Source organism: Lactuca saligna, chromosome 5, assembly GCF_052625555.1.
Source record: "Lactuca saligna cultivar CGN05327 chromosome 5, ASM5262555v1, whole genome shotgun sequence".
NCBI classification, from domain to species: Eukaryota; Viridiplantae; Streptophyta; class Magnoliopsida; order Asterales; family Asteraceae; genus Lactuca; species Lactuca saligna.
Genome location: NC_136421.1, coordinates 37,690,521 through 37,704,020, shown reverse-complemented (window position 1 = coordinate 37,704,020; position 13,500 = coordinate 37,690,521).

Below are 13,500 nucleotides of genomic sequence, written 5' to 3'. Positions count from 1 at the left end.
TGGACCATTCTAAACTGTTGAGTATCTATCTGGACCACCCCTCCTAGTGATCCTTCCACTGCAAACTGTTCTCACCCACTTGGGGTTTCGAACTCCTGATCCATTTCCTAGGCTCAAACTCCAGCCTAACCTTAGGCCTCATGTCGATCGTCCACTCTCTCGGAAATCCGTGGTCTGCCATATACGCTAAATATCCCGTGCACCCGAGCTGAATGCACTGCTGAGCCCTGGCAGTTAACAAAACCCTCAATCTATCAATCTAAAAATCCTCAGAGTCGAGCACACCCTCGACCGAATACTCGAATTGAACTCGATTCTTGACTAGAACTCTAACCTGGTTCCCCAACTTCTACTATCAAGCACTCAGAAGACGTGTTCTTATGCTGGGGAGTCTTGCTGAACCCCCAATCAACACAACCCTCAAACCAAGAAGCCACTAGGGCCTCCATTCTCATTGTTGGGTTGTGAAACTTATCCCTGTTTCAAAACCACTCCCACTTCCGCATCTCGGGGTAACACTCCCCACTTAGATTCGACTAAGTCTTCATAATACATGAAAATTGGAGGATACCCAATCCTTCTAACTTCCCAACGATCGATCCGGTGACAACTAATTCTTTCCCACTAGTGATCCATTACTAGATAGTCCTAATTGATCACACACTTCTAAGAACCAGATGAACACTTCCTGAATCCCAGAGAAACTGATAACCACTAATGCTTGAATGACCCCATACTCATGTCCTGAAGACCAAAAGATAAATGCTCCAACTAATACCTCGACAATGAACCACTTTCCTTGGCGGTTTCATCCGTCAATCACGAACGATTGCTAAGACCACTGAGTCCTAACAATTTCGAACAACCATCCTGTGAAACCCTGTCTGTAGACTTTGCACATAATACCCCTTTTTCCAAAGGTGTTCCAATAAACTTCCCGTTCTCGGGCTCTAGAATCATTCTCTTCAGGGTTCGCACCCGGACTCACTTACCAGCTCAAACGTCCACAACTGAACTGCAACAACTGAAACAACCTCTGCCCTAAACCAACTACAACTACTCCCAAGACATAATCTACAATCCCAAAAGTGCAATAGATCGCACAATCAATCCTTATCGTCCGATGCAAGAGATCCAAGGAAAACTGGACTCCACACTTACTTATGCCACGTTGACCCACCTGCGCTCACCGGTGCTGAAATAATGTTGCCAACCTATGCAACCAACTGACCCCAAGCTGGAAGACAACATGCCCCTGGGTCACAAGCATGCTCACTCCTTTGAGCTCGAAAAACTAAGAGAGCACAGTCCTTTCCCTACAAAACGATAATCTAATCCATCAATTAACCATTCCACTTCCAGCTGCAAAACCCCAACTGAACATAACCATCACTCATTCTTGAGTTCCTGCGACCCACATTCCGGCCTTGAGCAAAACCCCCGAGCTTCAAATTTAGAAACCCACGTGCTAGCCTCTCCCGCTCAAACCACAGAAATATAACAAGTACAGATTATCTTCCGATCCCAAATAACTGCAGCCCTTTGCTCATTAGAATATGTCCCAGAACTAGGAAGCTCGACTAGCTCCTCCCCTTGCCGTTGTTATAGCTATTAAAGCTGCCACGACAACCGTCTCAGCAATGGTTGCATGGCGCTTGTAACACTCGTAGATCAGGGCTAGTCAATTTAGAGACGTTAAGCGTCAAAAATGACTTTTTTATGGAAGATTAATTTGAAGGAATAATCTTAACTAAGTTGTAGTAAATGTTACAAGGATTCCGTACATATAAAGAATGCCAATATCCGAGCTATAACGAAGAAGTTATGACCTGTCGAAGTTTCGCAACAGAACCGACACGGCGCTGAATAGTGAATTTATGTTAGAGTGATAATTAGCCTTAGCGATCTAAACGAAATTCGTAGAGTTCGTTAAACCATGAGCGTGCATCAAAAGAACGTTTGAATCTGACTTCGTATGAGGAAGTTATGATTTTTCTAAGTTACGATTTAGCGGTATGCAGCCCGAATACTCGATTTGAGATCGAAACGGACGTCAGATGAAGAAGTTATTAATTTATAACGGAGTTTTCCTATCCCAGCCTACTAAAATAATATAATAAAAATAAAGTCAAAATTAGCCTCGCGGAGTCTAAACAAAAGTTGTAGATCGTAGTCTCACCTACGCGGGGATATAAAGAACATCGAAAACAGAGCTCGTATGAGGAAGATATGAATTTTTGAAGTTTATTAAATAATTAAAGTATTTAATTTAAATATAAATCCGGATATTATCCAAAGGGGGGGGGAGTCACCGGGCTTATCCGGGTTATGCCCAACGTACCTTGATTTACGCCTAGCGTAATTCGAAGAATCAGCCCCTATATAAAGGGAGCGAGGGCAGCCGAGTTCCTTGCTCAATTCCTCTCCTCCCTCTCTCCCATTTTACCTTGTTTTTCGTGCAAGAAATATCCCGAAGCCCCGATATTAATCCCGAGCCCCGAAGCAAGTCTTGAAGCCCCGAAGATCCCGAGAAGTAAAATTTTCGTGCCGAATCTCTGCCCGCGAGGAGCCCGGTTTTTGTGAAGATCTTCCAGATCTACCGAAGAATACTACTTCTACAAGCCGTAGTGTTGTCCGATCATCTTCTGATCAAGTGAGTGTGTGGTTACTTTCTTCTAACACATAAATATGAAGTATTTGCTTTGAAATGCGTGTTATGTGTTTATATACTATTGTTTATTTGAGATAAGTGTGGAATGGATGTTTTATATGGTTTTTAAACGTGTTAAACCGTATATGTATTTTATGTCTACTAATATGTTGGGTAGAACATGGGTAGATGAGATAGTTGGTATGTGGTAAAATGATGAGGTAAATGACGAGGTATGTAAGATGCTTAAAGAATAATATTGGTAGATGCACCAAGTAGAAAATGTCATAATACTAGCAGATGCGCTTGAGAATAATATTGGTAGATGCACCAAATAGAGAATGTCATAATACTAGCAAATGCGCTTATAGGATAATCACGGCCAGAAAAGACCGATTTTGTTTATGCTTTATAAAAATCAGAGTACTTCATTTTATAAAAAGGTTGCGGAATTTGTTCCCAGAAAAACATGGTAAATACGTTATTAAAACATTTTCGAAGAAACGTATTTATTTCATTTTAAAACATTTGGGATGTCATCGTTAATACAGGAACATAAGCATAAACAGAACTTACAATTATTCACACTAGTGGTCTACATCTCTTTAAATCTCTCAGTGTAATGTCACTTCATATCAACACCTGTGATATAAATAAACTGAGTGGGTCAGGTTGGGAAACCTGGTGAGCACATAGGGATTTCAATCCCACAATGTTATACCATATATATAGTTTAAAATTCACAAAATATACAATTTCACCATACATATATATATATATATATATATATATATATATATATATATATATATATATATATATATATATAAACAACTCTTATCCCACCCCGTCGATTCTCGCAACGAGGCTATCCATACTCTCGGACCTAAGATTAGTCGTTTTACCTCCTCCATACTCTCGGATCAGAAATGAACGAATTTACCAAATCCATACTCTCGGACTAGGGACGAATGACTAATCCATACTCTCGGATTAAAGATGAATGATTATGCCTAATCCATACTCTCGGACTAGGGACAATAGCTAATCCATACTCTCGGATTAACGACGAATGATTATGCCTAATCCATATTCTCGGACTAGGGACAATGACTATGTCTAATCCATACTCCCGGATAAGTGACATATACTAACTTCTATTCTCTGAGTTTTACTCACTTGTACTCGTAAGAATATACTACCCAATATTCCTCATTTTTAATTTAGGTCTACTCTTTATCCTAAATTATCAAATATAATCAGGTATGTTCTTTAACACGAATTTCAAGCAACATCAATTAACTCGCACATAAACATATAATTAATACTTCAATCAATACTTGTATTAAAATCATGTTCATGAAAGGGACTATGCACTCACCTGAGAAGGTGGTGACTCGGTACTCGGACAGCGCTTCGTTTACTTTAAAATAATTTCCTTCGACGAAACCTAGTATTATCACCAATAGATTTTAGTCTATTATTCGCCGAGACTAATTAATAGTCTAGCTATTATTACTATTATATAAGCGTTAAAAAAATACTTACATAACCCATAATAATAGCCCAAGTATTTATTATATGTTCTTAATAACGTTAATATAATTAAATAAAAACTATATTAAAAATAGCATAGGCGTAGCTCACTTACAGCGGGTTTTATAGAAAACCAGGCTTTGCTTGGAGCAGCGTTTCCGAGCCTAAAAGCTCTTCTTCTCGGAGCCGTCGAGCACTCCGGGGCTTCCGCCTCGTGCTAGGGAGGTTCCCTAGGCTTTTCGGGGGATTTCGGGGCTAGAGAGAGGTTCTAGAGAGAGAGAAAGTAAAGAGAAGAAAGAATGGGAAAGGTGTGAAGAAAATGAGGGTGGGAGAGGTGGTATTTATAGGGTGAAAATGGCTGAACTTGGTGCCACATGTCACCATCTAGTGGCAAGACTTGGGGAGAAAGCAATGGCCAAGATTGTGCCACATCACCCATTTTCGCACAACACACTTCCGACTTCTAAAATCCGTAACTTTCACATACGACCTCCGTTTTTGACGTTCTTTATATCCACGCGTAGGTAAAAATAATATCTACAACTTTCATTTTGACTCCGTCGGCTAATTCTCGACCGATCTTAAATTTAACAGTACGAGGCGTTTAGACTGTTAAATGACCGCGAAGAATTCGTAACTCCTTCATACGGACTCCGTTTTCGTCTGTCTTTTTACCGTTGAGTTCCTATTAATGAGATCTTCAACTTTCATTTATTTCACGTAAGCCCAAAACCGCTCGAACTAAAATTCGAGTTTCGGGCTGTACACTGCTAAGCCGAATCTTAGAAAAATCATAACTTCCTCATACGAAGTCAGATTTGGGCGTTCTTTTTATCGACGCTCTTAGTTTAACATATTCTACGACTTTTGTTTAGATTGCTAAGGATAAAAAGTCTTCTATCGTTAATTCACTATTTACGTCTTCAGGTGCCGTGCCGGTTTTGCCGTAAAACTTCGGCGGGCCATAACTTCTTCGTTATAACTCGGATTTCGGCGTTCTTTATATGTACGGAAACCTTGTGACATATTCTAAAACTTGGTTAAGACTATTCATTCTAAATAATCTTTTGTCGAAAAGTCATTTTTGACCCCTATTGCCTCTAAATTGACTAGCCCGGATCTGCGGGCGTTACAATTATCTCCCCCTTAGGATGATTACGTCCCGGAATCATCAACGAAACAAGGATTGTATAATGACTCCATACGTCATCTCTTCATCCTAGGTAATAATTATAACTTCTTTATTCCTTCAAGTCTATCTCTTAGACTTATTGACTGTAAGCAGTACTTGATCGTGCACCTGATCTCTACCTCATATTAGACTCCAAATTATGACCTATCATCATGTGATGTACGTTTAGACTCAGGTCTCTTAAATTCTAAAATAGACTAAGCCTTTTTTCATGTTCTAATGTGATATAATCATACTTTAACATGTAGCATTTCTAGCTACCAACGAGCGCGATACTTCTATGGATCGCTTTGATTTTTAAGCGTTTGGTTTAAGTCAGACGCTATATCAAACTTGGTTCTCTGAACCATGTAACCTACTCATCGTAGTCGGACTCAAGGTGATATGACCACTAGGGTCGGGATAACAACAATCTTCTTAGTCATTACCGAAACAATGGTAACGCCATACTTGAATAAAACGAAATCAATTACTGGCTTCTTGGTAACCTTGTGACTTTCCCTGATCCAAGTGTGAGTCCTGTGCTTCCGGTAGTATAGGCCTCTACTACCATTCACACCTACTCATACTCGTCCCAAGTATTGTCCCACAGTTTTTCCAAGTCACCATACAAGAAAACCATACAACAACTTAACACATCAGATAACAAAACAAAGGTTTTATATTATTTCTTGAAACTATTACATAGGTGTTCAAGTTCACCCTAGACTATGCCTCTGACGGGCTACATCGTGAGGTACTATCTACACGATTACTCCATAACTCGATCCTCGGATGTCAAGCCTTCACTCTTGAATCCTTGCATTGTCATCTGCTTCGTCAAGGATCATTTGAAATGCTCTCGCCTTTGGCTTTGGTGACACATTTGGCTTTGTAGCCCCTTCTCTCTTTGGGCAGTCTTGTTTGAAGTGTCCTTCTTCTCCACACTTAAAGCAGACTTCTCTCTTGGTTGTGCATTCGTTGGCGTAATGACCAGTCTTCCCACATTTAAAGCATGTCGTATATTTAGAGCATTTCCCGATGTGCTTCTTTCTACACTTGTCACACCATTGCGTTCGTTCTTCAAACTTCGAGAATTTTCTCTTCTCGCTGGACCTTGAAGATCCTTCAAACTTTCTCTTCTCGCCAACCTCCATCTTGCTGGAGGCTCTTCCCTTGATCATATCTTCGACAGACTTGGCAGCCCAGATAGCTGCCTGTAGAGTAGGTGCTTGACGCACTGGCACCGCGTACTCCCATGGAAGTCCTTTTGCGTACTTGTCGATTTTCGTCAGCTCATCCGGAACAAGACGCAAGGTGAACTCCATCTTCTCTGTGAAGTTGTTGGTGTATTCATCGATTGACATGCTTCCCTTCTTCAGGGTTAGAAACTGGTTCTCTAGCTCAAGCAGGTTTTGAGCTGAGCAGTACTTTCGTTTGAATTGCACCAGAAATTGTGCCCATGTCAGTTGCAGAGGCTCATTAGGGCTCAGAGTCTTCCCCAAGGTATTCCACCAACGTACAGCGCCTCCTCGAAACTGACGCACTGCAAATGTGGTCTGTAGCTTCCCTCTACAACCGCATGTCATGAAGGCTAACTCCATCTCTGAGATCCAATCCATGACCCCGATCGGATCCTCATTTCCAGTGAAAGTCGATGGCTTGCAAGTCAGAAAATCCTTGTACTTGCATCCATTCCTCTCGACCTCGTCATCTTGGTTGTTTTGTCGAACTATTGGTGGTTGACTTGACCAACAGTCCCACTGTAGTTTCCTTCCTCAGTCTGCCCTTCGTTCAACTCGGGCTGTTCGATCTGAATAGTGGCTTCCTCACGATTTTGCTGGAGCAAACGTCTAGTTTCCTCCATTTGACGATCCAACATCGCTTGGATCATCGCTTGCACTCCGACCATTGTGACTGGCTCAGCGGCGGCTTCCATCACCAGTATTTGCTCAATCACTGGGGGTTGGTTTCTGTTCCCATTTGCATTCATGTTTCCGCTACGGGTTCTTGCCATCTTGATCTATACACCGAATAAGGTGAATCTAGATCTTTACTTAGGATTGACGGTTAAATCATCCTTATCACTCCGAAACGTTTATATGCTAGTTCTAATATCGTAGTCGTACGTTTAGAATCCAAAACACATAAGGTTTCCAGATCCGGTCGGCAATAGACCATAGATCCGAACAACTAACAGCATATCAGGCACAAGTATTTAGCACATAAAAGTATTTTAGGCATAATTCCTAAAATAAGCTAGTGTTCACACCTCACAATCATCGCTTAGCATTCTAAGTTTAAGTCTAGAAATAAATCCATATTCCTAGTTCGCTTAAACTAATGCTCTGATACCAACTGTGACATCCCCAAAATCACGACCAGAAAAGACCGATTTTGTTTATGCTTTATAAAAATCAGAGTACTTCATTTTATAAAAAGGTTGCGGAATTTGTTCCCAGAAAAACATGGTAAATACGTTATTAAAACATTTTCGAAGAAACGTATTTATTTCATTTTAAAACATTTGGGATGTCATCGTTAATACAGGAACATAAGCATAAACAGAACTTACAATTATTCACACTAGTGGTCTACATCTCTTTAAATCTCTCAGTGTAATGTCACTTCATATCAACACCTGTGATATAAATAAACTGAGTGGGTCAGGTTGGGAAACCTGGTGAGCACATAGGGATTTCAATCCCACAATGTTATACCATATATATAGTTTAAAATTCACAAAATATACAATTTCACCATACATATATATATATATATATATATATATATATATATATATATATATATATATATATATATATATATATATATATATATATATATAAACAACTCTTATCCCACCCCGTCGATTCTCGCAACGAGGCTATCCATACTCTCGGACCTAAGATTAGTCGTTTTACCTCCTCCATACTCTCGGATCAGAAATGAACGAATTTACCAAATCCATACTCTCGGACTAGGGACGAATGACTAATCCATACTCTCGGATTAAAGATGAATGATTATGCCTAATCCATACTCTCGGACTAGGGACAATAGCTAATCCATACTCTCGGATTAACGACGAATGATTATGCCTAATCCATATTCTCGGACTAGGGACAATGACTATGTCTAATCCATACTCCCGGATAAGTGACATATACTAACTTCTATTCTCTGAGTTTTACTCACTTGTACTCGTAAGAATATACTACCCAATATTCCTCATTTTTAATTTAGGTCTACTCTTTATCCTAAATTATCAAATATAATCAGGTATGTTCTTTAACACGAATTTCAAGCAACATCAATTAACTCGCACATAAACATATAATTAATACTTCAATCAATACTTGTATTAAAATCATGTTCATGAAAGGGACTATGGACTCACCTGAGAAGGTGGTGACTCGGTACTCGGACAGCGCTTCGTTTACTTTAAAATAATTTCCTTCGACGAAACCTAGTATTATCACCAATAGATTTTAGTCTATTATTCGCCGAGACTAATTAATAGTCTAGCTATTATTACTATTATATAAGCGTTAAAAAAATACTTACATAACCCATAATAATAGCCCAAGTATTTATTATATGTTCTTAATAACGTTAATATAATTAAATAAAAACTATATTAAAAATAGCATAGGCGTAGCTCACTTACAGCGGGTTTTATAGAAAACCAGGCTTTGCTTGGAGCAGCGTTTCCGAGCCGAAAAGCTCTTCTTCTCGGAGCCGTCGAGCACTCCGGGGCTTCCGCCTCGTGCTAGGGAGGTTCCCTAGGCTTTTCGGGGGATTTCGGGGCTAGAGAGAGGTTCTAGAGAGAGAGTAAAGAGAAGAAAGAATGGGAAAGATGTGAAGAAAATGAGGGTGGGAGAGGTGGTATTTATAGGGTGAAAATGGCTGAACTTGGTGCCACATGTCACCATCTAGTGGCAAGACTTGGGGAGAAAGCAATGGCCAAGATTGTGCCACATCACCCATTTTCGCACAACACACTTCCGACTTCTAAAATCCGTAACTTTCACATACGACCTCCGTTTTTGACGTTCTTTATATCCACACGTAGGTAAAAATAATATCTACAACTTTCATTTTGACTCCGTCGGCTAATTCTCGACCGATCTTAAATTTAACAGTACGAGGCGTTTAGACTGTTAAATGACCGCGAAGAATTCGTAACTCCTTCATACGGACTCCGTTTTCGTCTGTCTTTTTACCGTTGAGTTCCTATTAATGAGATCTTCAACTTTCATTTATTTCACGTAAGCCAAAAACTGCTCGAACTAAAATTCGAGTTTCGGGCTGTACACTGCTAAGCCGAATCTTAGAAAAATCATAACTTCCTCATACGAAGTCAGATTTGGGCGTTCTTTTTATCGACGCTCTTAGTTTAACATATTCTACGACTTTTGTTTAGATTGCTAAGGATAAAAAGTCTTCTATCGTTAATTCACTATTTACGTCTTCAGGTGCCGTGCCGGTTTTGCCGTAAAACTTCGGCGGGCCATAACTTCTTCGTTATAACTCGGATTTCGGCGTTCTTTATATGTACGGAAACCTTGTGACATATTCTAAAACTTGGTTAAGACTATTCATTCTAAATAATCTTTTGTCGAAAAGTCATTTTTGACCCCTATTGCCTCTAAATTGACTAGCCCGGATCTGCGGGCGTTACAATTATCTCCCCCTTAGGATGATTACGTCCCGGAATCATCAACGAAACAAGGATTGTATAATGACTCCATACGTCATCTCTTCATCCTAGGTAATAATTATAACTTCTTTATTCCTTCAAGTCTATCTCTTAGACTTATTGACTGTAAGCAGTACTTGATCGTGCACCTGATCTCTACCTCATATTAGACTCCAAATTATGACCTATCATCATGTGATGTACGTTTAGACTCAGGTCTCTTAAATTCTAAAACAGACTAAGCCTTCCTTCATGTTCTAATGTGATATAATCATACTTTAACATGTAGCATTTCTAGCTACCAACGAGCGCGATACTTCTATGGATCGCTTTGATTTTTAAGCGTTTGGTTTAAGTCAGACGCTATATCAAACTTGGTTCTCTGAACCATGTAACCTACTCATCGTAGTCGGACTCAAGGTGATATGACCACTAGGGTCGGGATAACAACAATCTTCTTAGTCATTACCGAAACAATGGTAACGGCATACTTGAATAAAACGAAATCAATTACTGGCTTCTTGGTAACCTTGTGACTTTCCCTGATCCAAGTGTGAGTCCTGTGCTTCCGGTAGTATAGGCCTCTACTACCATTCACACCTACTCATACTCGTCCCAAGTATTGTCCCGCAGTTTTTCCAAGTCACCATACAAGAAAACCAGACAACAACTTAACACATCAGATAACAAAACAAAGGTTTTATATTATTTCTTGAAACTATTACATAGGTGTTCAAGTTCACCCTAGACTATGCCTCTAACGGGCTACATCGTGAGGTACTATCTACACGATTACTCCATAACTCGATCCTCGGATGTCAAGCCTTCACTCTTGAATCCTTGCATTGTCATCTGCTTCGTCAAGGATCATTTGAAATGCTCTCGCCTTTGGCTTTGGTGGCACATTTGGCTTTGTAGCCCCTTCTCTCTTTGGGCAGTCTTGTTTGAAGTGTCCTTCTTCTCCACACTTAAAGCAGACTTCTCTCTTGGTTGTGCATTCGTTTGCGTAATGACCAGTCTTCCCACATTTAAAGCAGGTCGTATATTTAGAGCATTTCCCGATGTGCTTCTTTCTACACTTGTCACACCATTGCGTTCGTTCTTCAAACTTCGAGAATTTTCTCTTCTCGCTGGACCTTGAAGATCCTTCAAACTTTCTCTTCTCGCCAACCTCCATCTTGCTGGAGGCTCTTCCCTTGATCATATCTTCGACAGACTTGGCAGCCCAGATAGCTGCCTGTAGAGTAGGTGCTTGACGCACTGGCACCGCGTACTCCCATGGAAGTCCTTTTGCGTACTTGTCGATTTTCGTCAGCTCATCCGGAACAAGACGCAAGGCGAACTCCATCTTCTCTGTGAAGTTGTTGGTGTATTCATCGATTGACATGCTTCCCTTCTTCAGGGTTAGAAACTGGTTCTCTAGCTCAAGCAGGTTTTGAGCTGAGCAGTACTTTCATTTGAATTGCACCAGAAATTGTGCCCATGTCAGTTGCAGAGGCTCGTTAGGGCTCAAAGTCTTCCCCAAGGTATTCCACCAACGTACAGCGCCTCCTCGAAACTGACGCACTGCAAATGTGGTCTGTAGCTTCCCTCTACAACCGCATGTCATGAAGGCTAACTCCATCTCCGAGATCCAATCCATGACCCCGATCGGATCCTCCTTTCCAGTGAAAGTCGATGGCTTGCAAGTCAGAAAATCCTTGTACTTGCATCCATTCCTCTCGACCTCGTCATCTTGGTTGTTTTGTCGAACTATTGGTGGGTTGACTTGACCAACAGTCCCACTGTAGTTTCCTTCCTCAGTCTGCCCTTCGTTCAACTCGGGCTGTTCGATCTGAATAGTGGCTTCCTCACGATTTTGCTGGAGCAAACGTCTAGTTTCCTCCATTTGACGATCCAACATCGCTTGGATCATCGCTTGCACTCCGGCCATTGTGACTGGCTCAGCGGCGGCTTCCATCACCGGTATTTGCTCAATCACCGGGGGTTGGTTTCTGTTCCCATTTGCATTCATGTTTCCGCTACGGGTTCTTGCCATCTTGATCTATACACCGAATAAGGTGAATCTAGATCTTTACTTAGGATTGACGGTTAAATCATCCTTATCACTCCGAAACGTTTATATGCTAGTTCTAATATCGTAGTCGTACGTTTAGAATCCAAAACACATAAGGTTTCCAGATCCGGTCGGAAATAGACCATAGATCCGAACAACTAACAGCATATCAGGCACAAGTATTTACCACATAAAAGTATTTTAGGCATAATTCCTAAAATAAGCTAGTGTTCACACCTCACAATCATCGCTTAGCATTCTAAGTTTAAGTCTAGAAATAAATCCATATTCCTAGTTCGCTTAAACTAATGCTCTGATACCAACTGTGACATCCCCAAAATCACGGCCAGAAAAGACCGATTTTGTTTATGCTTTATAAAAATCAGAGTACTTCATTTTATAAAAAGGTTGCGGAATTTGTTCCCAGAAAAACATGGTAAATACGTTATTAAAACATTTTCGAAGAAACGTATTTATTTCATTTTAAAACATTTGGGATGTCATCGTTAATACAGGAACATAAGCATAAACAGAACTTACAATTATTCACACTAGTGGTCTACATCTCTTTAAATCTCTCAGTGTAATGTCACTTCATATCAACACCTGTGATATAAATAAACTGAGTGGGTCAGGTTGGGAAACCTGGTGAGCACATAGGGATTTCAATCCCACAATGTTATACCATATATATAGTTTAAAATTCACAAAATATACAATTTCACCATACATACATATATATATATATATATATATATATATATATATATATATATATATATATATATATATATATATATATAAACAACTCTTATCCCACCCCGTCGATCCTCGCAACGAGGCTATCCATACTCTCGGACCTAAGATTAGTCGTTTTACCTCCTCCATACTCTCGGATCAGAAATGAACGAATTTACCAAATCCATACTCTCGGACTAGGGACGAATGACTAATCCATACTCTCGGATTAAAGATGAATGATTATGCCTAATCTATACTCTCGGACTAGGGACAATAGCTAATCCATACTCTCGGATTAACGACGAATGATTATGCCTAATCCATATTCTCGGACTAGGGACAATGACTATGTCTAATCCATACTCCCGGATAAGTGACATATACTAACTTCTATTCTCTGAGTTTTACTCACTTGTACTCGTAAGAATATACTACCCAATATTCCTCATTTTTAATTTAGGTCTACTCTTTATCCTAAATTATCAAATATAATCAGGTATGTTCTTTAACACGAATTTCAAGCAACATCAATTAACTCGCACATAAACATATAATTAATACTTCAATCAATACTTGTATTAAAATCATGTTCATGAAAGGGACTATGGACTCACCTGAGAAGGTGGTGACTCGGTACTCGGACA